The sequence below is a fragment of the Dermacentor albipictus genome, chromosome 1, assembly GCF_038994185.2.
Source record: "Dermacentor albipictus isolate Rhodes 1998 colony chromosome 1, USDA_Dalb.pri_finalv2, whole genome shotgun sequence".
Lineage (NCBI taxonomy): Eukaryota > Metazoa > Arthropoda > Arachnida > Ixodida > Ixodidae > Dermacentor > Dermacentor albipictus.
In genome coordinates this window covers 182,291,303-182,318,012 of record NC_091821.1, presented here as the reverse complement: position 1 = coordinate 182,318,012, position 26,710 = coordinate 182,291,303, and the positions used below count along the sequence as shown (strand labels likewise).

The 26,710-nt window shown below is 43.5% G+C and overlaps 1 protein-coding gene across 1 annotated transcript in view; it reads right to left on the bottom strand.

Moving 5' to 3' along the window:
• The window catches only part of LOC139053223 (trypsin-7-like), a 58,870-nt gene extending 32,917 nt beyond the window's left edge, over window positions 1-25,953 (bottom strand). The window contains exons 1-2 of the mRNA XM_070530320.1: window positions 25,179-25,953; window positions 20,583-20,825 (exon numbers count right to left, since the gene is read on the bottom strand). The gene's annotated coding sequence lies outside the window, so the exon portion shown is untranslated. The remainder of the gene's footprint in view (window positions 1-20,582; window positions 20,826-25,178) is intronic.
• Between the last annotated feature and the right edge of the window lie 757 nt (window positions 25,954-26,710).

Below are 26,710 nucleotides of genomic sequence, written 5' to 3'. Positions count from 1 at the left end.
CAGCATTGTGCGCGAGTTAGCGTAAACATTAAGAGTAGAGCATACGCGCACTTCCGCAGGAACTCCGGTGGATCGTTCTTGACGACATCTCGCTCTTGTTCCCTCCATTTGACCCAGAGTCACGCTGCTTGGTTGGATATATGTCTTCCTGTGCCCTGCCCTACAAAATGAATCGATACTAAAATTTGGGAAATCAGGGGCTAGTGGTTGTCTAGAAGGTGTGGAATGTATATAATTGCTGCAGCAGAGTGATGAACGACGGTATCCACCAACACGCTTGTGGAACCATGTTGCGCCAATCTGCCTCTTGAAGCCCTCTGTCGTGGATTACGTGTTCGAATGCCTTCTTGAGCTCAAAAGTAAGTATGGCTCGGAGTTGAGCTATAATGGGATTATCGATAACCACTTCACAAATTCGGAGGTGCACATCTTAAGTCGAGATGTGTCGCCAGCAGTTAAATAGCCCATAGGTGACCAAATTCCTCAAGATCGTGGGTAAACCTGCTGAAAATGATGCGCCGTATAGGAGCTTGACTGTACATGATGTAACGAAGATGGTCCGAAGGTTATGAATTTCATACATCTTGGGGAACGCACGTGAGGTGGATCGATTTCCAGGGGTCCGGAAATTTGTACGTGTCACACGTGTTGTTCGTGATGCGTAGTGAAGGGTTTTAGCCGGATGCGGACGAATTGCGGAGACAACTCGTTGTGATATGGTCCGGGCTGGGTGCCCTGGTTTATACTGGACATTTAGTGTTGCCTGGGTGCACTCGCAACCGATGCGGAGCACTCAGGTCCCCCGAGTCCAGAATTCGCGATGTATATTCAAAATTAATTCGTAGCCCAATGATGATCAACCGTGCTATAAGCTGCCGCACAGATGGGGAATCAATTTGTCGGAAGTAACGCTGCTCCACCATAGTGACTGTGATCGAGGTCCTTTTCTTTAATTATTGTAGATGGTTCCCTGAGGAGGAGCCTCCGAGAACTCAATTGAGGACAAAGCTGTTCCTTCCAAAACGCACACAAAACTTTCAATTGAACTACTATAGAGAGAAGCACATAAAATAAACACTCAACCAAACATTCACAACAAGAAATAACGTAGGCTCATAGGTATGAAATTGCCGACAGCACTTGAGTTCTTGTTCCCTAGTGAAATGGCGCAACCCACTCTGGGGGATCGGCCATGAATCGGGCGGGGAAGGAACGTTGTTAGCATTTTTTAAAAATAACTTATGGTGAAATGAAATAAGCATCTTGCAAATGGGATATAAGGTGTCTACTGTTACAGGCATGAATAATCAATTATCTAGATATTTTGTGAATTTTGTGAGCATAGTAAGTATTTAGAAGAATTCTAACATTCAATTTCGTTTTGTATCACGCAGAAAGATGCAGAGGGCTTCACAAACGTTCCTGTGACTGTAACCCAGTACGGTAGCCCCAAAGGAAAGAGTTACAGGAAGAGTCAAATTCAAGCCAAGCTTTTGAAAGGGGTCTTCTAAAAATATTTTCAGTTGAAAAATGAAACGGCGGCATGTCAAAAAGAAGTGTTCCAGAGATTCAATCTCATTGCATAAAGGGCACAAGGTCGATATAGCGAGACCAGATCTGTGCAGCTAAAAGTTGAGTCGGGGGACTCGGCCACCGTAGTTTTCTAATCGTTACTTCAATTTTCCAAGAGGAGCACCATTTGTTGTTCCAAGGGAAACTCAGATGCAGGAAATCAGATCTTGCCACTGACAATTGCGCGAAGTTATTTGTAGTATTATATTTTCGGAATCGCGCCGCAGCGATGAAAGCGGACGAAGGTAGAATAGGGATTGTAGGAGCGCCGTGGGCTGCTACTGTGAGTATATCTGCATATTCGTTTAAGGCTAGACCTTTATGGCCTGGCACCCACGCTAAACGAACGAGACGCAAGTGTCTTGGGAGAATAGACATGTTTTAATGAATGACAATTTGGATGTGGTTAGTGAAGAACAGACAGACAGGCAATCAGTTAAGATTATGGCTGATGACAGAGATGGTGGTAATTTGCGTAAAGGTAAGCCAATAATTCCGCCTGAAAGATAGGCGTGAAGTCAGGTAGCCGAATCGAAAAAGACAATTTAGATGTGGTGATACAATGCCCACACCTGCCTTTTCTTCACAGACGGAAGCATCAGTTGCTATAACGGCCTTTGTATCCAGGTGTGCAAGGTGGTCTTCTAGAATACTATTCAGATATTGATAGGGAAGATGTTTAGCATTATTTGGAAAAATATCAAATACAATTTTAGCATCTAGAACCGAGAAATTTAGTAAGACCACCTCGCATAGGTGAACGTTTAATGGGTCCAATAGGTTTTGTGCGAAAACAACTTGAGGGCAGCGTGAGTAATACCACTGATAGCTAAAAAATGAGGCCGGTTCATTAACAACATATATTGTGATGTCCTCTGTGGGGATGCGGATATTTTTAGAAAAATTTGTACTGCTAGGATATGAAGTCGCATGAGAAGATAAGGCAGGCATGCTTTTTGATATGATATCGTTAGGAACAAATTTAGGATGTCCAAGACAAACGTAACGCCTCTCGTGCTAAAAGAGTCAGATGCCGAATTTTGTATGCAAGTCCGCTTGAAAACTAAACGCAGCCAAACTCTATCATCGGGCGAACATACATGCAATAGATGATAATGAAAATATGCCGACGCAACCCTGATCGACTGCTGCTGAGTCTACGCAGAATTCCCACTGCGCGTGCTCCCTTTGAGGTAATATGCTCTATATGTGGACTCCAATTAAGCTTTTCGGTGTACATTACACCCAAATATTTAAGTGAATTCACCTGTGGGATCATTTCCTGTCGATAAAGAACCGAAATTTGCACAGGAACGCTTTGAGGGAAAACTAGGACGACGCTTTTTCTGATATTAAGAGAAAGGTTAATACCATCAAGCTACATTTCTAGGCGGTTCATATAAGACTGTATAGTTTGATACAAAGCATGTAAGTCTACCGATGCAGCAAAAAAATGCAATGTCGTCGGCGTATAAGTACATATGCACATCCTGTTGCAAAGGTATACAGTACTCAGTAAAACATCAATGACGATTGGACTAATCCCTGTGGTGGACCTCTTGAGAGTTGATAAGTTGATGAAGACAATCCACGTAGAGAGCAGTAAAACTGCCTGCCGCTAAAAATTCATAAACCCATACGACAAAATATTTTGGCAGACCAGCATTGTGAAGCGCGTTTATTAGGCTTACATGTTCTACGTTGTCATACGCCTTAGTGATATACAAAGTGACTAAGGCTGCATATTTTTTCTGACATCGAGCTAGTTGAAAACGACTTTCTGTGTGAACATGGGAACACGAAATCGAGCACCCACGTCTGAAGCCAATTTTGCATGGGTTCAAAATCATGTTCTCTATCAGCCAATTATCTAAGGGGTCGTGTAAGATTCTTTCGACGAGTTTTACTAGGTTACATGTAAGAGATATTTGCCTAATGTTATCTAATTCGTAACTGGCACCTTGCTTTCTTTAATAATGGGATAGCTTTTGCAAGTTTCCATTCCGGGGAAATCCACGAATTTTTAATAGAATGGTTTACCATGGTAAGTAATGCTTGTGATGATATCTTAAATAAAGTTTTTATTATTGCCGTAGTAATGCCATCGGGGCCTGGCACCTAATTAGGCAGCTGGCTTAGTATATTTTTCAGCTCTGAAATTGTAAGGTCTCCGAAGTCTTCACTACGAGAAAGCGGCGCAGCGTGATTAGGCAAAATCGACTAAAAGCGACATTCTATACCTTTAGCAGTACCTTACAGTAATTTGGCCAATTCGTAGGGTGTTGGAACCACAGAGTCGACATTTATTTGTGCCGGAAGGACCTTTTTATTTCTCAGAAATTGTAAGAGTGCTTTTTTTTGTTGGTGACCTTTGAAAGAAATTTGAAGTGCTCAAAATCGAAGTCCTCTTCCGCATTTGCAACTGTTCTTTTAAATGTTGTTGCCGCGAACTTATAGTCTCTCCAATTGCTAGGACACTGGTTATGAAGTAGTTTTCGCAACGCTGCTTTTCTTATCCTGTAATCTCGTGATCACTCTGCGTTCCACCAAGGGTGAGAAGAACCGCTTTTAGTGGAGCGCACAGTGAATTGGGATTTTTTTACAGAATCTTTTAAAACAGACAATAAGTTTATGGCCTTTTCTTCTTCATTGTCCAATTGATGATTCGATAAGGCCATGTGTCAAATCTTTTTGAATGTGCTGAAATTAACAAAAAAGTATTTGAATGCATAGTAATTTGAGTCAGTGGGCATACGAGCTCAAAAAGAATAGGAAGTTGGTCACTGCTTGTGTCCCAGTTTATAGCAGACCAAGTGGAGATAGACAAATTAGTACTAGCGAAAGTGAGATCTATTGCGGAAAGTGACTTTACACAAATACATGTGGGTGTCCACGCGGTAATGCATGATAAATTATTGTTGGCAGCCCAATCCCACAAACGTTTACCACTCGAATCGGTCTTGTACCCCCACGAAGTATGGTGGGAGTTTAAAGTCTCCGGCAAAAGTTATTCCTTTTCTGCAGGATGCAATTACTGTATCTAGGACACTAGTATTCAGAATACCTCCGGGGATGTAAACATCAATTAAAACGAGTGGGATGAGGCTTGGAATAGAAACGTCTATAGCTATAATTTCGCTTTTGGAAGTCGTAATCTGGTAAGTCATTCTGACCCGCTGCGCAATTTTTGAAGAGAGAAAGATACCTAAGCCGCCACCACGAGAGGGACGGTCTAAGCGAAATGTACAGTAACTTTTTAATGAAATGATTTTTCTGCTGATAACCAGGTTTCTTGCAAGGCAATGATATCAGGTGAGTGTTGGCTACAGAGGTAATATAAGTCAATAGCAGCGGCATAAATGGAACGGCAATTCCACGGTAATACTTTTGGCGTACCTATGTTGCGCTAAGACTGGCAGCAGAAACTGTCTTGTCGAGGATGCTATCCTTCCAAAAATCTTTTTTAGAGATATTCTCCTTCTGGCATATATTGGTTTCCATATTATGTGTCATTGTGGATCCATGCGCGACAGGAGATGCACGGCGTTTTTAAGAGCACGAGAGTCAATCTCCATGTGCGTTTCTTGCGAGCCACAATCAGAGCTCCAATCTGATTCCTGTTCTGCGTGATACACAGGAGAGGTGCCGTTAGGTCGAATTTTAGAGGGGCCTGGGTTCAATGTTTCTGCATCATTCGCATTTGAAGGCACTGGAAGCTTAGAGGCCATGGTTGGGTGGGTAACAACCTGAAGGTGTCGATTCATTTCGATGGTAACCATTTGTGCTAATAGTTTTAGAATACCGTTCGTCGCCTTACGCACGTTAAACGTAATCACCTTTGCAGGACGTTATGGTGCACGTCCTTTCAAGACTTTTTTAGTTTAGCGTACGGGAACGCAAGCGTAAGGAAGACGTTATAAAACAGGGCGCCGTCTGGTGCTTTATATCAAACGCATCCAAGCCACGACAATCCATTAGCAACCATCCTGTCATGAAGGAAGGAAACTCAGGAGAGGCCCTGACGCCACTCTCTGTAAAGCTAAAGTGAAGCCGGAAGTTGGCGTCACTCATGGCGTTGCTCCGCCTATCGGGCCAGCTCTCCTCTCTTGTTTACATCTCTCGCGAAACCACGCCGCGCTGCACGCAATCAGCCTGCTCGGAGGCGCGCGCTCTGCAGCAACACTAAACAATCGCGATGTCTCATTGCATTACCGTTGCCGAATTCATGTTAAAAGAAGTTCATAATGAACTTCGCAAATTGGGCCGTGAGCATGCCTTATCAGGCCAGCCAACTGAACTGTTCTCATCAACCGCAGGTATACCGACCGCTGCCCAGTTCTTGCGTGTTTTTAAAAAAAGGTCACCTTTATCGCTAGGCCTTCTACTTGCTTTTCTCTGCTTGGGCTTCCCGGGGCTCTCTGACGGTCTTGCGAGCTTGACGTCTGGCGATACGAAAAAAATCTACGCATTCTCACTGCACTGCAAGAATGCACTGGAGACACGTACGACACACGTACCGACCCATTTGCGATCCATTTGGAGTTTATGAGCACAAACACATTCTCGCTTGAGAAATCGCCGTGCCTTATTGAACAAACTTCGGGTGGCCGCGCATCACTACGACAGCTCGCCGGTGAGGAGGCAGAATGTCATTTATTCTGACTCCGCGTTTAGATTCATTGACTGCGGCCTGAGGTGCCTTCTTACCAGGGTAAATGAAGCATCACGGAACCAAATTTTTGCGATAGCCGGCGCATGGTGCAGAACAATACGCGCGTAGAACCGGCCTACATGCGACCATGGAACAGCTGTTTGATGTGTTCGCAGGCGTACGTTCTGTGGAGCCTTGCTGACTCTTGCAGCGCGTCCGCTAACCTTCGCTTCCCTGCGCTTCTCGCGCACACAGATAAGGTACGCCTGCCGTAGGGAGGATTCGTTCCTTAAGTCAAAGCAGCCACTTCTTTTCCATCTTCCAGGATGAAGCGTCGGCTGAGCGGCGCACGGTGCCGAGGGCAGCAAAATGCGCATATTCTGCGTAACGCTCTATCAGCACGTGTATTGAGGTACACCTGTGCAGGTGTGCATGAACCTCGAACGCGCTTTGCCTATAAAAGACTTCGTGCTGTCGCGAGTACTGCGAGGAACAAGCAACAGTTAAGCAACATGTGTTTTAATATGCACAAAAGCAAGTTGTTACTGAACACGAACTATATGCATCCATAACGTACGTTTTACGTGCCGCAAAGGCACCATATGCGCTGTCAAAAGCAGGAATCACTGACCTGCAAGGCGTTCATTGTACAGATTCTGAAACGCATCGGTTTCGGCCAGCGATGGCACGTTAGCATGAATCCGCCAAAGAGGGCAAAATTTCCCGCAGATATTCCTTCGTCCGTTGCCATTGCCGTGGCGCGGTACATTGCGTACAGCGTTGCATGCGCGTTCATTTCACGAATTTTAGTTCCTCCTGTCCCACCTGGCCACAGCAACATCCGGTAGAGCACGGTCCATATAACGCAGCGCAACAAAACACGGAGACCAACGCAAACCTGCTCGCACGGCGCCTTTGCACGGTACGAAACCTACGGAGCAACACGTCTGAGCGCACAGAACCATAACAAAACCGCCATTGTGGCCCGAAAGGCGTGGCCGCTACAGCAAAGAAATAAAAAAAAACAGCAAAAAGAGAACCTACTACGTCATTTCCTCCACACTTTTCTCCTAGCGCGCGGAGTGGGTAGGGCCTCTCCTCAGTTTCCTTCCTCCATGCATCCTGTTGTTCCTATGCTGACGCGTCTCGTTAGGCCTGCCGGAATCGCCGAACGATCTCAGAAATTGGACGTGCTTTGTGCTCATAACTAACGTTTAAGGTGAGTTTAGAGAAAGCCAAATCTCATTTCCATAGTTACTGGCGATCAACGCGAGTCAGAGCTCAGCCACCACGAGAATTCACGCTGAAGCAGAAGCTATGGGTGCCGCCATGTTCGACAACGCAATTTCTTAGCGTACGTAAAAATTCGAACGTTAAACTCACCGAATAACGTACGTTATTATATCACACGTAAACCGCAGAAACACAATAACGTTCTGAGCATGCGCAGTGATCCCAACACTATTTCTTTGCGTACTTAATGCGTTTACGTTTACGTTTAACGCTAAACTAGAACTGCCTAACGACTCCGATGGGCTCCCAAATAGATTTTTCATTGCCTTCTGCGTTGTCCTCTCTACTGCCGAAGCTATGACATCAGGAAGCGATGAGTCAACTGCATAAGATAGTCGATTTGCTGCACCGGCATACCCGCGATATCGTTCTGCAATGGTAGCACGGGCTCCCAGCCTTGAGCATCTCTTTTGTTCAATTATTTCTCAAATTTATAATTCCTGTGCTCTCGCGGGGCACTTAGTATAGTCAGCTGAGTGAGAGCCACTGTAGAGATAACACCGTTTTTCCTGTGATGAACAACATCTTAAATCGTGATTTTCTCCACATTTACGACACCGAGGAACTGATCGACATTCCTTAATGTTATGCCCGTAGCGCCAACACCTAATACATTGAGGGGGGCGAGGTGGTAGCAATTCAACTCGGTAAAAGAGTGGCCACGCCTTGATCTCTGTCGGACGAGTTGTTCCAGCGAAGGTAACAATGACTGATTCTGTGGGGACCTTCTTGTTCTCAAATATGCGAAAGCAACGAAATATAGACACGGCTCGGGCGACAGAAAACATGTCCAAAATTTCTAAAGGGGCAAGGCTCGAGTCGACCCCACAAACCCGTCCTTTAACACAAGCTAAGTGAGCAGGAATGAAGGAGATCACCGGATGTGAGGCAAACGCTGCACATTTGAGAAGGTCAGTGATACAGGCCTGGCCTGGCGAATAGCAGAAAATGCCACCGCTACCAAACTGCCGTACTTCTGTGATCAGTTGGTAGCGGGGTGTCACGTTGTGAAGTTCTTCCTGAATGAATCTGGGGTTCCTAATTCGGATTGACTCCCCATTGGACGGTACCAGGGCCACGGGAATGTTCGTCAGTCCGCTGCGCATGAGAAGTTCAATGGGATAATCATGAGGTGCAAGAGAAGCCGACTAGGCAATGTTTGCCTGGCCGGGAAAAAAACAGAAATCAGTCTTGTTTGCCTATGTCAATCACCGCCCGATATCCAGCCGCTCCCCGAGAGGGGACACCAGGAAGGGTCGTCTCCAGTGAAACGGTTCGTACGGCGAGGATCCGTTGAATAACCAGGTAGGCCGGTGACCGAGCAGCGCTTTCTTGTCTGGTCTGGTATTCCAAACACTGGCGCATACCCACTATGGGGGATTGGCCAAGAAGCAGGCAGTTTTCCGTATGATTAGAATTAAAGAAAAACTAGATTTGAATAGTAGAGCGTGGGACTAAAGAACTGTAATTTAGAAGTGGAATGAAAATATTGTTAAGAATTTTGATAAAATAAGTTAACATAAAGAAAGGAAATAATAGAAATAATTGATGATTTCAGAAATTCAGCAAGGTACTCTTTTTGTCTAATAAAATTGTAAACTGCAAGAAAAGCATCCAATGAAGTCTCCCCAAAAGAAATAATGGTTGGCGAGGTTAGCGATATAGCCAAAGTTTACTAAATGAGTTTTCTAAGAGTTTTCTTTGTCTTACAAAGCGGCGCACGAGAGAAAGTAGTGTTCCATAGATTCAGGTGCCCTGCAAAATGAACATAGAGGGGACATAGCGACACCAGACCTGTGTAAGTAAAAATTTAGAGGGGTGTAAGACATCTCAATTTTGTAAAAGAAACTTCCAATGGCTTTGAAGGACACCAATTATTATTCCATGGAAAGTCAAGATGGTGGAATTAAGAAGACGGTGTTAGCATGGGTATTGCAGAGTTTTGCGATATAGAGAAATTTCTGTACCTAGCCGAGGGAACATAAGCTGATATCGGCAAAGCAGATATGATAGGGCCATTGAGGAACGCTCGTGCGAGTGAATCAGCCATTTCGTTCAAGTGCAACCCACAATGTCCCGGTACCCAAAGCAAACATACTTTTCGTAAGTACGAAGGTACCATCAAAGAAAATGTTCGTTGAATTCTTGAATTTAAAGATGCAGTAAGTGTTGTGCATACAGATATGCACATCACAATAACAGCTAATATGTGCATCACAATAACAGCTAATGGGTCATTTTGGGGCAGTTTTCGTAATGCTAATATAATCGCCAATAATTCTGCCTGAAATATGGGTGTGAAGTTGGGAAAGCGAAGGGTGTAAGGCCACTGAAGAGATTCAGAGAAGATCTCTACTCCTGTCTCCTCATTGCACACAGAAACATCAGTAGCTATTACATTGTCAGTGGCAAGCTGGTGTAGGTGACCGTGTAAGATATTATTTAAATGTCTTCTTGGTAATAGTTTAGCATTATTTAGAAATATGTCCTCGAACTCAATTTTGAGTTCCGGTAATGCATTATTTGAATGGCAAACTTGGAGTATGGACACATCCAATTTTTGTAACTGCGCTTGCTGAAATAGTATCTGAGGACTGTGTAATCTCGACCACATTGCTTGAAAAAATTCAGATGGTTCAGTGACAAATACAAATTGCGTACGTCTTTTTAAAAATTCATAATTTTTTTTAAAATCTTTGAACCGTAAGCATGCGGAATCTGCAGTGTATAGGGTGGGTATATGAGCTTCCGGATATAAAACAGTGTTGGTAACAAATATAGGTAGCCCGAGGCATAATAGTAGAGCTTCCCTTTCTAAAAGTATGAGAGGTTTAATTTTGTAGGTGGGACCACCGGAAAATATTACGCAGTCGAATTCTAATGTAAGCCGAACATACATCTCATATATCAACAGTAAGGTATCCCTGCGTAGTCCAGAGCGACGGTGGCTGAGCCGGCGGAGCATAGCTACGGCACGTTCTGCCTTTGTTTTAATATGTTCAATGTGACTGCGCCAGGTAAGCTTGTCATCGTAAATAAGACCAAGGTACTTGACTGCGTCAACTTGAGGAATGACTTTCTGTCGGTATTGTAAAGATATATGCACCTGTGCATTTAACGGGAAGAGTAATACCGCACTTTTGCTAATATTTAACGACATACATAACCCCCTCAAGCCATGTCTCCAACATCTTTAAGTAATTCTGTAACGACTGGTGTAGTGAATGTATGTTACTTGCGGATGTAAAAATGCGATATCATCCGCATAAACATAAACGTGTACTTCCGAAGACAAAGGAATCAGCAAAATGTTGAATAATATAGGGGGAAAGAACGCAACCCTGTGGTACACCTCTTGTCTGCTTGTGTTAGGACGTCGATATACCGTATTGGTAACAATAAAACTCTCTATCACTTATAAATTCATAGATCCAAGCGGTTATATACTTCGGGAAGTTCGTCAACTCAAGCTTATCGAATAGAATACAATGTTCTGCAGAGTCGTATGCTTTTGATACATCTAGTGTCACCAAAGCTACGTACTCTCGCTTGCGGCGAGCAAGTTTAATGCGGCTTTCTAAATCTACATGGGCGCACCATATCGGGACGAAATGAAATCTGAGAAGGGCTGAGAAGGGTATTATTATCCTGCATCAAATTTGTTATATGACCGTGAACAACCCTTTCAGGTAATTTGACGACATTGGAAATAAGAGAAATGGGTCTTATGTTGTCTAAGTCAAGTCCAGCTGTTTTTTTCTTCAACGGTGGAATAATTTTAGCTACTCTCCGCTCTCTTGGAACCATGAATTTTTGAGAGCGAAATTTATTATATTGAGCAAGTCTTGAGGCGTATAATCAAACAAAACTTTTATTATTCCTGTTGTAATGCCATCTAGACCTGGGGCTGACTCGGGTAACAAACTAATAACGCCTTCAAGCTCTGTAGCTGTTACTTTTAGAAAGTCGTCTCCCAAGGGAAGCTTCTTTAGTCCTATCGGAAATTTATGCTTGAAACGTCGCGCAAGTCCTTGAGCAATTTTCTCAAATGATTCGGATAATCCTTTTATTAATAGAACGACTGAGTCGATATTCACGGACGCCGTAATAATTTTACGGGATCGAAAAAAAGTTAAACAGGTCTTTTTTATTGCTAGACTTCGAAAGATATATGTAGTGCTTAGAATCATAATCCTCCTTAGCTTTTTGAGACTGCTCGCTTAAATGTAGTAGGTATATATGTACAATCAGCCCAATTAACAGAGCATTGGTTATATAAAAGTTTTTTCCACGCGGCTTTTCTCCGTCTAAAATCTCGCTCGCAGTCAGAATTCCACCAGGGACAATATATCCACCCTTAGTAGATTGCACAACAAATTGAGCTTTTTTGATGATTGTTTTAGAATTTAACACAGGCTCATTGCTTTAATATATTTCTCCGTGACCTCCTTAGCGTTTAAAGCTGATATTAATGCATTTTTAAATTCTGCGTAATTAACAAACATGCGCCCATAACTATCTAAACTAGTTCACGGGGTAAGCAGTTCAAAAATTATAGGGAGGTGATCGCTTGTAGTTTCGGAATCAACAGTCTTCCAGGAGGTGACAGACATGCTCGAAGTAGCAAACGTAAGATCTAGGGCAGATCGCGACTGGCCCCAAACAAAAGTATGTGCTCTGGAATTTAAGCAAGAGAAATGATTTGATAAGACCCAATCCCACAAGCGTTTGCCACAAGTATCCGTTCGGAAACCCCACGATACATGACGAGAATTAAAATCGTCCACTAGTATTTATTTATTTATTTAGGAATACTGCAGGCCTTAGAAGGCCCAGGCAGCAGGGGAAAAGTAGGATGCTCTTCGGACTGCAAGCAATAGAGGTATCGAGATAACGGGTATCTTGCACTCCAGCGGGGAAGTACGTGTTAATTATAGAAAAAAAAGCATGCAACGAGGAAGTATTATATCCAGTGCTAAGATTTCACAGTATGGGGACATTCTCTGGTATGCTATAGTAGCTCTATGGCATATGTTTGATGAGACCAAAAAAAAAAAGCTAAACCACGGCCTCGGGATAGGCGATTTAATCGAAAACATCGGAAATGTTTTAGATGAAAAGTCTGAACAGCAGTAAGGGCCAAGTTTCCTGTAAAATAATAATATCTGCAGAATATTTAAAAGAAAGATATAATAAATCTGTTGCAGCGGAAAGTATAAAATGGCAGTTCCACTGAATTACTCTTAAAGTTACTATGGTGAATAAATCCGAGCAGCGGAGACTGCTTGGTCTAAGACGCTCTCTTTTAAGGAGTCCTTCTTAGTCGCAATCTCTCTAACGTACTTTTTTTTTGCCTTGGGGTTGGTGGGAGAGCGGAAATTCTTCGATATCGGTGACCCTGTTCGGTTAAGAGATCGGGGGTCCATATCTACATCTTGATTTTTCGTTCCATCTATGTCGGAGAGACAGATGTGGTCAACTTTCTCAGAAGTTGGTGTCTTTGATGAATCAATATTAGTCAATGGCTGTGTGGTCGATACTTAAATAGGTGGATTCCCCGGTAGGCCCGACACCTGATCCTCAATGTTGACTTTATTAGTTAGTTGAAGCCACGGAGCTAGTTGTGAGGACAGCACCTGAACAAGGGAGTCGGTGAGATTTGTCACAATACGCTCCATTGCTTTCCCCAACTTCTTTTCTACCTAAGCTGCCTCAGCCTCAGAGATTGAGTTTTCCACACACAGTGCTTCCCGGGCCGTTATACCAGCATACCCTTGAGTCCTGGTCTGAATTTCTCCGACGGCCTCACGACGAGAGCATCGACGTCTATCAATTACTTCGAGTATTTGCACTTATTTTGACATTGCAGGGCAGTTAGGCTCATCTGCAAGGTGAGGACTACTGCAACGGCAGCAGGACTCATTTAGGGAAGAACAGTCATTTGAATTAGGGCCTTCTCCAAAAATTCGACATTGTGTGTTGGACTTGCAACCTTTTACGGAGTGCCCAAACCGCCAGCACTTTAGACACTGAAGGACGCGGGGTGATAGAGGCTCAACTCGGTATATAAGTGACTAAGCCTTGATTTCCGATGGACGGTTCATTCCAGCAAATTTAGCAATGACTGTTTCTGTGCTATGCGCTTATTATCAACGACGCGGCTGCAACGATACACAGAAATCACGCCTGACACTGAAAATATTCCCCAAATTTCTGCGGGACGTAGATATATGTCGACACCGCGGACTAGGCCTTTGGTACATGCAAGGTGATGAGGAATGAAACTGCTCATCGGATGTGTCGCAAGAACATCGCACTTCAGTAAATCTTGAACGCAAGCCTGGTCTGACGAACAGCAAAGAATGCCCCCTCGGCCAAACTGTCGAACCTCGGTTATTTGTCGGAAATTGGCCGAGGCCATCCGGAGTTCGGGTTGAATTTATTCGCGATTCTTCATGCGGACCGCTCCGCCATCTCTCAGAACCAGAGCCACAGATACGCTGCTCGTCCCACTGCGTAAGGAAAGCTCCATCGGCAAATCAGAGGGAGGAACAGAAGCCGACCCGGTGGAAGCTTCCGGGCCTGGCGATGAGAGAGACATTGCAGAGAAATAGGAAATCACTCTCGCAAGTTAACAGATATTGGAACAAAAGGTGAAAAACAATTAGGTAAAAGACAGAGATCAAAAGAAAACCACCAGCTACTTGACCAGAACCAGCGTTCGGGAACTGGTTCGAATGCGTTCTTGCGTCCACAGTGAGCCACGGTCCACAGTGAGCCGGTGAAGCAACCGAACTCTGTTTGTTGTTGTTGTTGTTGTTGTTGTTGTTGTTGTTGTCATCGTCGTCGTCGTCGTCTATCACGCGTGTGGCTTCTACCCACGATGGGGGATTGGCCAAGAAATGGGTGGATTATTCCATACTAATATGCAGCATAAATTGCCGAATATCTATGGAATTAGCATTGAATAGCATAGAATTATCTGTTAAAATAAAATCAGGAAAGTCATATCGAATGAGTAATAGTAAATTTAAGAGCACAAAAAATATAGAATTTATCAGGGGGATTTGTTTGGCTTCTGTCAGAAATGTTCGGACAGCGAAGCAAGCGTCCGTGTGGCTGAATCCCAAAGTGGACGCCCCGAACGAAAGAATAGCAGGTTCTGTTAAATCCAGGCCAATTCTTCGAAACGTATTTCCAACAATCTTTTTCTTGCCGCAGTAAAGCGACGACAAGATAGAAGAAAGTGATGTATCGTCTCCTCCTCATTACAAAACGAGCAGAGGGGGAGGGAACCAAACCCGACCTGTGTAAGTAGGAATTCAGGGAGGGAATGCGGGCAACGTAATTTGGTGAGAGAGAACTCAAGCATCTTTGTGTTACAGGATTCGCTACGTCAGGGAAATTCCAGGTGCATATAATTTGGAGAAGCAGTCAGAACTGGGTTTGATAAGACTTTTCTAATTGATCGCATCCGAAATCTAGCCGCCGTGATATGTGCTGTCATTGGTAGAATAAGAAAAACAGGGCAGGAAAGTTATGTTTTTGCCAGTAAATCGGTAGTTCCATTAAAAAACGAACCTTTATGACCAGGTACCCAAATCGAATGAACACATTGCAGATGGGCAGGAACTAGCAAGTGGAAGAGTTTTAGCATGGGTGAATCATTAGTAGCGGTAAGGGAAGAGCATACAGGAAGGGAGTAAGTAAGAATAGCAGCTGTTGTACTCATTCGTTCTAATTCGCGTAAAGCTAGGATTACTGCTACAAACTCGGCCAGAATAATAGGCACAATGTCAGGCAATCTTAAAGAGAAAGACCAGTCAAGTGCAGGACAAAATATTCCAGTGCCAGTGTTTTCCTCGCACTGTGATGCACCTGTTGCAATGATAATGTTTGTTCCTAGGGTGCTTAGCTGGTCTTGTAACATGACGTTTAAGATGCTGTAAAGTAGTAGTTTCGCGTGGTTTGGGAAAATGTCATCAAACATGATCTCCGGGTAATTTGAATGCGTATATTAGGAAGCACATCGCGAATTTCCACATTTAGTGGTTCAAGTAATGTTTATGTAATCTGTGGTGTATGATGCCTGGGCCAATGAACGGGAAAAAATAATTCTGGATCGGAGATGAAAATTCTTTGAGGACGGCTTAATGGTGATTCATATAGTCGTAAGAAAGTCTGAACGGTCAGAAGGTGAAATCGGCATAAAATGGGTGTAATTCTTGCTTCCAGGTATAATACGGCATGTGCAACGTATTTTTGAAGGCCTAAGCACAGACGTAGCGCCTCTCGTTCTAATAAAACTAGCCGCCGATGCTTGTGTGATGGAACATTTGAGAATAAAACACAGCCAAATTCTAAAACTGGACGAACGCACGACGCCGCCGTCTTCCCTTCAGCACTGAATTCGCCTCCGCTCAAGTAATTGGATTGGATTGGATTGGATTTCCTTCTTCGATGGCGAATACCAACTGCGGGGGATTGGGCGCAAGTAATTTGTTGTCCTCTTCTCTCTCTTCTTCCACCATGTCACTGTTTCGCGCACTTCACACATCACAGTGACATTATCTGCACACCGCCCCTTTCCCATCTCGCGTCGAGCCCTCCTTTTATGGTTATTCTCATTATTAAACTTGCCAATTTGCCACATTCCGTTTTTATTTTGTTCTATTTCACATTCTTCCTCACATGAGGAGTGTTGTTAACTGAACGCCTCCGTCCACTCCTAATACGAGTTTATTGAGACTCATGCAGTTTGATAACTAACATGTGAAGAACACGTGCATCTTTTCAAAGAGCAGGACGCATAACTCTGAGGGTTCGCGGCATGTTGGATTACTGCATCATCATTGAAAGGGAAAAACTGACATCCACTTGTCTTGTAGCACGAAACTACAAAGGAAACCCATACGGGTTTCTCAAAAAGAAAGCCTCGCATTTGATTAAAAATATTGACTCGGTCCGGGAACGAATTTTTCCGAGACGAATCGGGGATGAATTTTTTGAAGAAAGCTTCGCCGTTCTTCAACCGCGAAGCTTTCTTGCTTTGAAACCCGTACGGGCTTCTTTTGTAGCTTCGTGCTACAAGACAGGTGGATGCCAGTTTTTTTTCTTTTCATGAACTTTCCTCCACCATGCGGGCTTCCGCAGAACAGATTTTCATCAGCATTCAGAGCGAAGATGCCAAATAAAGACCGAAATTACGCTTTCGCTCAGCGGCATGCGTCGGTGTGTTTGCGTTTAGCACATTAGGGCTCGCTCTTTTATTTGGTCATACTGTTAACCCTCCAGTGAGGGTCGTTACAGGGAGGGAAGAAGAACATATACATTTCATAAACACTTCACTGAGCAATCATGAATCAGAATTCAAAATTTGTACACCATTTCTCAAAAACATATCTACACCCAGCTCAAATTGTTGCACATTCATACTCTCCACAACATCACTTGGCAGTTTGTTCCATAGTTCAATTACATCAGGAAAAAAGGAATACCGATACACATCCGTACGTGTGTTAATAGGTTGCAGTACCCTGCTATGGTTTTTTCGTGAACCACGTTTTAGAGGCGCTTTCACATAATGTTCTTTATTTATTTTTAATGCCCCTTGCATTATCTGGAAAAAAAGTTTGAGTCGATGTTTTATTCTTCTCATTTCCAGCGTTTCTAATTCACACTGCTGTATCATCTCTGTAACCGAGTCAGTACGGCGATACTTGGAGCATATAAAGCGTGCTGAAATCCGCTGGATCCTTTCCACCTTCTTTTTTAAGCATTTTTGGTGAGGGCTCCACACAGTATTCGCATATTCCAGAACTGGTCATATAAACGTTTTGTAGGCGACCAATTTAATTTCTTTAGTCGCATCTGGAAGCTTTCTCCTAAGGAAGCAGAGCTTTTGGTAAGCCTTCGAACAGATATTCTCAATGTGAATACGCCAGTCTAGATTATGCGTCACTGTCACCCCTAAATATCGGAAACTCTGTACCTCGACCAAGGCATTTTCTCCTATATTATATTCATATCTGATAAAATTCTGTTTTTTGCTTACGTGAGTGTATGTAGATTTTTTAAAATTAATTACCATGCCCCAACTTTGGCACCACGAGTTTAATGATTGCAGGCAGCTGTTTAGCTTAATCTGATCTTCCGCGCAGGTTACACGCGTGTAAATTAAACAATCATCGGCAAATAGTTTAAGTTTTACAGGCGGATCAACCTTAGAAGGAATATCATTAATATACAATAAAAACAATAGCGGACCTAAAACAGACCCCTGCGGCACTCCAGACACAACTTCACACTTGCCCGATTCACTTTTCCCGATTCTGACCCTTTGATAACGGTTTGTTAAATATGCCTGAATCCATAATACTATGTTTTCACTAATTCCTAGGCTTCTCAATTTGGAAAGCAGTTTATGATGTGCAACTTTATCAGATGCCTTCTTAAAGTCTATACATACAACATCTATCTGTTGGCATTCATCTATAGCTTTGCAAAGGTCATGTACAGTTTCGATTAACTGCGTCACTGTCGAAAGGCCAGATCGGAAACCGTGCTGAACTGGGCATAATAAGTAGTTTTTTTCTAAGAAATACAGAATATGTCTAGCTATTGCATGCTCTAGGACTTTACAGCACACAGAAGTGAGCGAGATTGGTCTATAATTGTTTGCACATAGCCTATTGCCACCTTTAAATATCGGAATGACGGTGGCATCGCGCCAGTCTTGAGGTATTGAATGATCCCGCAAAGATTTTTCGAATAAAAGCTGCAAATAATACGACATCCATTCAGCATACCGTTGAAGAAATGCCGTCGGTATTTCATCTGGGCCACACGATTTTTTTGCGTCCAACGTAAGCAAATGTTGAAACACGCCCTCCCTTGTAATGCGTAGGTCTTCCATTGGATATTGTATTGCGCAGACTAAAGGATCATCGTCACTATCACATCTATCCTTGGTGAAAACTGATTGGAAGAACTGATTAAGTACGTTTGCAATATCTTTTTTTTCTGTCATGACTACGTCGCCATCCGCTATCTGTTCTGTTTCATCCTTTCTATCTGTGAAATATCGCCAAAACTTTTGTGGCGAGCATTTGAGGAACTTTGTAAGCGTTTTATTGAAGAATGTTTTCTTAGACTCCGCCAATGCAGATTTTAACATTTGCTTGGTTATTGAAAGTTCTGTTGCCCTGCTTTTTTTCTTCCTTAATCTTTTTATCTTACGCTTAAGATGTATGATCTTCCTAGTAATCCATGGATTTCTTTGCTTTGATTTCTTTATACGTGTGGGGACAAAATGATCTATGCAGTAGTTGATTATGCCTTTAAGTCGGTCCCATAGTTCTTCTACACTTTCGCGGTTTGATGCTATTTCAAATTCAGTAAACTTTTCTTCCAAAATGTCTAGGATAGACGTGTCATTCGCACGGCCGTAATCCTTAACATACATCATGTCATATGCTTGCTTACAGATTCTTGTGTGCAGCGGTACATTCAAGCAAACCATCTTATGATCTGACAAACCATTCTCAACTGATACAGTACAGTCAGGTATTCTACTAGATATGAAAACCACGTCCAACAATGACTGGGACTTTGGTGTAACTCTTGTAAAGTCTTTAACTATTTGCTTAAGGTTATGTGAAAACATGATCTGGATCATTTTATTGGCGCTCCTTATTTCTACATTACCCGTCGATAGACTTTCCCAGTTAACATGCGGCAAATTAAAGTCACCGGCCATTATTAGTCTTGTGTTTTCATTTACATGGGAGCTAAGAAATTCATTCAAGCCATCCAAAAATTCTGGTGGAGAGGCTGATGGTCTGTACACAGTCCCTAATATATACCACAAGTCTGCACAGTGTATCTTGCACCAAACCATTTCAGGGAGACTGCAATCAAGAGCGGCTGTGTTTATAGAACTTTTCACAACAATAGCCACGCCACCACCTCTGGAATCCCTGTCGCATCTAAATACCTTGTAGTCAGGAGGAAAAATACTACTGTCACAAATTGCACTATGTAGCCATGTCTCAGTCAACATCAATACATCAGGATTCTGAGAAATTAGTAGATACTCTAAACCAGTTACATTATTTGCTATGCTGCGGGCGTTGACAAGTACAATTTAGAGCTATGACCGAGAAGAATCGCTATCCGTGTCAGAAGCCTTGTCTAAAGTTTGCGACTGAAGCAATGTCTGGCCAGCAGCATTTCCCCTCTTTTTGAATTGAGGAACGTTATCTTGCTCAGTACGGTACAGACACCGTTTATTCCTTTCACGATCCCAGACGTAGATATGATTGTTGATCTTAAGCTTGTCATGTACCAGTTTTACCTTTTTGCCGTTTGCTCGTTCCTTTTCACTGCTTTGCCATAGTTTTTTCCGTACTTCTACAGTTTCTTTAGCGTAGTCTTGACTTATGCTTATCGAGCTGCCTTTCAACTTGCCGCAGTTCTGCATCACAGACTGTTTTTCTCGCGAATCATAAAAATGCATGATTACCGGCCGATTACTACCGTCTTTTCTCTTGCCAATGCGATGAATTTTCTCGATCGTGTTCACTTGCACTCCCAGGGTTGCTTTAAAGACATTCTCAATAACAACTTGTTTCAGGTCGCTGTCTGATTCACCCTTTTCCTCATCGATACCAAAAACCAAGAGATTATTGGATCGGCTTCTATTTTCATATTCTACTAACTTCTCCGCTTGATGACGAACAAGGGATTCTAGGGTTTGTACTCGCTTGTTCAATTCTGCAATCACGTTAAGTGCAGTGTTCATTTTTTCGCATTTCTCATTCATTTCGGTCATTTCAGCTCTTAATGCATCTATTTTAGCATCTGATGAAGCCTGATTATCAATGATTAATTGCAACATTTCTGCGGTTTTGGGCCCAGGATTTTCTTCAACATCTCCTGAAACCAACAGTGTCATCATCATAGACCAAGAATCAACCAAAAAATTCAGGCAACTGCGAGGGCACGGCAGGGCTAACAAAAAGCGGTTGTCGCTTCTAAAAGTTGTAGCATTAGGCAAATAACGAACCTGCAACAGCAGTAACGTCCGCTTAGGCATGTTGTCGCTAGGCCAGGTGCCGTGCCCTCTGAAGCCTCCCTCGCTGCTTGTCTCCTTTTGTAGCCGGTCCACTGGTGACGTCACCGTCATCGACGAAAGACGATCCACGAGCCGGATGCCATCAATCCCAAAGTCCTGATAAGGCGTGAAGAAAAGCGGTGCGTCGTCCGGACTGCAAACCGATGTAGCGTTCTCGAAAATCCATGGCAAAACCTGCAACAGCAGTAACGTCCGCTTAGGCATGTTGTCGCTAGGCCAGGTGCCGTGCCCTCTCTTCCAGAAATTGTACTGAGATTCACAATTGCCGTGGGTTTGTGTAAAACCGCGCTATACAGATGTAGTTTCCGATGGGTCCATGGACAGTTCAAATATCCTTCAAGGCCCGTATTCACAAAATGCTCTTACGCTGGAATTGTTTGTAAGAGAAAATTTCAGCCAATCCTGACGCTGAACAAATTGTTAGTGAAAGCAGCTATAGCCAACGGCAAGGAGCACTTGCGAATGAAAAGCTTTGTGAATATCTCCCTAGGTGATTAATGCGTCATTGTTTCTTTGACTCATCCCAAACGAAAAAGTGCAGCAATTTATCGACCTAAACTTCTGAACCTCGCGACGCATACTAAAATGTTACGAATCTGCCTTGCCTTATTAGCGATGTCATGAAGGACAATTCTGCGACTCTGCGACCAAATTCACAAAGCTTTGCATTCGTAAGAATGTTTGCTATTTCCGGGATGCCTTCGCGAATAATATGTGCAGTATTACGATTGACTGGCATGGGCTTTTACGAACATTTCTAGTGTAAGTGCGTTTTTCTGAAGTAGCCATTCTTTCTGGGAAATAATGTTTGGAACAAAGATCCAAGTTGTTGAGAGTCTATTCCCGCAATTCTCTTAAAATGATAATTAGTTATCTTGCGTTTAAAACTCGTCCTTTGTCTCTTATACGAGTAGTTAGATGTCTATTTTGCACTAGTCAGCACATGCGTCGTACAAATACCGAAATAAATATTCCTGCCGTAAATGTATGCCGCTGCGTTTGACTATTCATATTCGAATCGTATTCGGATAAGTTGTCATGTGACCACGTCTACTTCTTTGGTATTGCTGACGCCCTCAATAGGAATTTAAGCCAGAGTATCTCTAACGATTTCTCTACAATCATAGCGTTCTGCCGGCGCTAACATATTGGGCAAAAACTTGGAGGTTAACCAAGAAGCTCGAGCACAATTTAAGGAATGCGTAAAGAGCGATGCAACGAAAAATGTTAGGCATGACGTTAGGAGACAGGAAGAGAGCGATTTGGATCAGAGAGCAAACGGGAATAGCCGATATTCTAGTTGACATTAAGATAAAAAAAAATGAAGCTGGGCAGGCCATGTGACGCGTAGGGAAGATAACCGATGGACCATTAGAGTTACAGAATTAGTGCCAAGGGAAGACAAGTGCAGTCGAGGACGGATGAAAATTAGGTGGGAGCATGAACTGAGAGAATTTGCAGGCACAAGTTGTAATCAGCTATCGCAGGACCGGGATAATTGGAGATCGCTGGACGAGGCCTTCTTCCTGCAGTGGACATAATGATAGGTTGACGGTGAGGATGATGATCTCTACTCTCCTGTGCTGGTTTATTATGTCAGCACAGATCCCACCATTATTTGCAATTTAGTCTCTCCCAAACTAAAGGAAACCATCACCTGTCAGCGTTCGAAATTCTGTGGTTCAGATATCTCGAGTGGTGGACACTTTTGTTCGGCTACGCGACACTCATGTAAAAAGCTAGTTGAATTTGGAAAGGCTAGCGGTAACCAATTTGCACTCTGTTTCAATAAGCTGCATATAAATATGGACTATGTGCACTGCCCGGTTACCCGTCAAGTCCGTGACATAGGTCCACCTACGACAGCCAGTCTGCTACCAGTGCTAATATAACCACTACCACCTATATAGTAATAGTAGTTCACGTACGCGTCAGTTATAGCTAAGCCATGCTACGGAAAAGAGATCGGTGACCGTCCTGTATTCTAACACGCACATTGTATGTAATAAGCGCGGATCTCTGTCCGCATTTACCGACACGCACTCGGCCGATACTGTCGTGCTCATTGAGATACGGCTTTCAAGTTGAAAGGTCAGTGCTGTGAGAGCACCTACAAATTTTCCCGATATGACCGTGACCTGCGCGCGGACAGTAGGTGTGCTGATAGCTGTGCGGGATGGGATTGGAATTGGTATGCGCGCATATAACGCGTCGGGCGCGAGGAGGGTTTCACCTTTTGTGCGTGTTACCCACTTCATCTAGCACATTTTCTTCAGATCTTCCCGACACACTAAACAGACTGACCATATGAAATTCTTGAAATTCAATTCAAAATGCGACGTCATTATGACGCACGTGGTAGCGGAGGACTCCGGATTAATTCTGACCACCTGCCGTTTTTAACGTGCACCCGAATCACAGTACCCGAGCGTGTTTGCATTTCGTCCCCTTCTGGATGCGACCGTCGTGGCTGGGATCGAACCCGGGACCTTAAGCTCAGCAGCGGAACGCCATATGTCCATTGAGCTACCACAGCGGATACCGCGTAAGATTTCCCTCCTACCCATTGTTGGTCCTAGGTATAACTTGAACTATCTCGGCAATAATTGGCATATGGATTGTCCCTCAATAGCGGACCGTCCTTCCGAGCGCTTGTCTGTGGATTTCAATTTAACGCAGCTTGCCCTTAAGCCGACTCGGTGCGCAACAGATTCTGCTACTATTTTGGATCCTCACTAAGACATCCCAGCTCGTTTCGACAATAACAAAGTGACCATTGTGTGTAATGCATTTTCACACTTTCGTTTCTTCTGTTAAATCATCCAAAGAATTTCGAGATTATAAGAATGTTGACTTGGACTCTGTTAACAGGGCATTAGAATTGTTTATCACTAACTACTTTCTTATTTTCATATCAAGAATAATTGAAAAATTTAAACTGCTCTTTTTTCACTTAGGAATCTTGACTGCTCTCTCGACTTGCTTGCTCTTAAGCGAACAAGCGAGTCGCTGCACTCAGCCCTGTTCGTGGACGGGAAACACGCCGGCGAGTCGCTTGCATGTGCGTACATGTACGTGCGTGTGTACATGCGTGTGCGTGTATGTGCGCGTTCATGTGCACGTGCGTGCACGTGTACGTACGTGTGCGTGCGTGCGTGCGTGCGTGCGTGCGTGCGTACGTGCGTGCAGTGTGCGTTTGGAAATTTATAGACTGGGAATAGAAAAAAATAATCAACACCTTTCGACTCTCGTCTATAGACAGTCTATAGATAAAGAATGAAGAAGGATAAGTAGAGACTATCGAATTTTGTCTCCTGGTAGTCTATAGGGCGGAAGTAGACAAAAAGAAACAAGCATCTTATCGCCTTTTTGCTGTAGAACGACTATAGAATGGGAGTAGACAAAAATAAATAGAAACTTTATCAATTTTGGTCTATAGACAATCTATAAACTGGGAGGAGACAAAAATAATCAACACGTTATCGACTCTGGTATATAGACAGTCTGCAGACGAATAATCAGCAAGAATACACACTATAGCGCGCAAGTAGACAAAAGGAAACAAACGTTTTACCGACATTTTTCCATAGACCGACTATAAAATGGGAGTAGACAAAAAGGAACAGAAACTTTATAAACTTAAGTCAACAGACATTCTGCATATTTTGTATCCACAAAAGAACGACTTTATAGAAAGGCACAGTCGTCTTACAAGAAGTCTGTAGACAGTCTACAGACAGCCGAAACTTATTTTTGCAAGGGCTAGGCTCTCTAACTTCGTGTGTAACATTTCTAAACTCAAATATAACACTCGGCGCAATGTAAGTAGACGAGAGTTGCAATGTGGGCTTCTTAATTGGTATGCGACATCGTGCGGTATTCTAGTAAAGCTATCAGGAACACGCATACAAATACACAGACACGCCGCTAACATTTAACTTGTGGGACGTTAGCACCGAGCGTCTGTATCGGCTTCTTATGTTGTGTCTGTGTTCCTGCTTGCGATGCGCGACAATACTTATAGCAATATTAAGTGTGTCGTTCTCGCTATACAGCATGTTTGAGTACAAAAAGAGCAATTATCACGTTCCAATGAATATCATGGCTATTTTTCGTTGAAAAGATAGATTTCCTTGAAGCTACACTCGAAAGCTGCTTGCAACCCCAACATTGCGATGAAATAAATGGACTGCGCGGAATTCAAGAGAAGGAGGTATCAAAGGTTAGTTGAAAGTTGAAGCTTCTTCGCTGCCCCTTACCCTTGTCTTGAATTATTCGCAGTCCATCTATTTCCTCGCAGTATGAACCAAATCGCCCAACAACGAGCCTTATTGAATCCCAGCAATATTTTGGTGAATTCCGTGAAATCCGCTGAGAATTTTTTTCAACAGCGATCAAACATTGTATCAGGACACGTGTTATTGCAGCTGTCGCTAGACATGCGATAAGTAAAAAAAAAAAGCCCGTATTCTTTAAAAAAAACAACACAGTACAGAGAGAAAAACTTCACAAAGAAAATATCAGTACCTCAAAAAAAGGACGTGTCACTGAAATATGGCGGGCTGGTATCTCCTTCTTCAATATTGTCCGGCCGCTTTGTGGCGAACATCGCTGAATGAAGATCGCCAAACAGTGAAGCATGGCAGACACCGATAAAAATGGCGACGCCGAGGGACCATGTAACTGCGGACCACATGCCTGACGCGATGAAAACGGTCAACGCCACCAAAGCGGCACCGACCTGTCTGCGGTTCTTGGTCAGCACCAGCCTCGTGCCCCACACGGCCGCAGTCTCGTCGTCGTGGTTCACTTTGAGCGCGGCGCACACTACGCCAACCGCCGCAACGCTCACCATTAGCACCATGCTGGACATGATGCAACCCGCCAGGGTAACGCCGAGAAGGACGCAGTAGTTGCGGCGGAAGCGGTGAGCATTCCATCTGATGCGGGTGGTGACCTCCTTGACCGACTTCGGAATAGAGAACTTAGCGGTGTCCACGAACTCTTCCAGCGGCACCGCATGGTGTACCTGTTCGCTGAACCAAGACACCGCGGTGCGGTGAAAGTCATTGTCTTCCTCTACGCCATTAGCGAAAAGACACCCGCGCGCCTTTGCAGCGAAGGAGGCTGGAGCTTCTTCCAACGGTGACGGGTTGGAGCTCAGAGGCTCACCGACGTGGTGTTTTTCCATTTTCAGCTGGCCCGATGAATTGCTGGCACACAAGGAAGAATTCAAGCTTCGGTCGCCTACAACTGGTCTCTTCTGAGCTCCGTGGTTCTCCGCGATTGGTCCCTTTTTCATTACGATTGTTGCCTCACGTGCTTTATTTCACGTGTCACGGCACGTTCTCTGAAGGATTCTCGAAGAAGAGGAAGCTGAATCCGGTTGAGAAGGGAAGAGAAAGGCGAGTTGTACTCAATAAAAAAAAAGTGCTTAAGTTGCACATTGTCTCATCTATCTTTAAAAACTGTTTTTGTTTTCCTTATTGTGTTTTTTGTGTCTACTTTTTATCCCCTCTAGTGTACGCACTTCTGCACATGGTGTTATAAATTATTTTTGTTGATCGCTAGCGCCACCGCTACGGTGCTAAAGGCAGTGCGGTGAACACAACTGGAAGACGAAAAGAAGGAAGTGCAATATGTGTGCGCCGGTGGGTGGAAGTGGCCTTACGTTACACACACACACACACACACACACACACACAAACACACACACACACACACACACACAAACACACACACACACACACACACACACACACACACACACACACATATATATATATATATATATATATATTGTCACGGTGCGACATAGACAGAAGACAGGGAGACGTTCAAGATCAACAGGACAGCCTGTTCAAAAACAAACGGAACCGAGGCACGTCTGCTTCGTCCTCACCCAATCTCAGCCACCCACTAGACGGAGTCCGTTATTGCCACAATGGTCGTTGTCTTCTAAGTAGAATACACGGGTCAATATATATATATATATATATATATATATATATATATATATATATATATATATATATATATATATATATATATATATATAC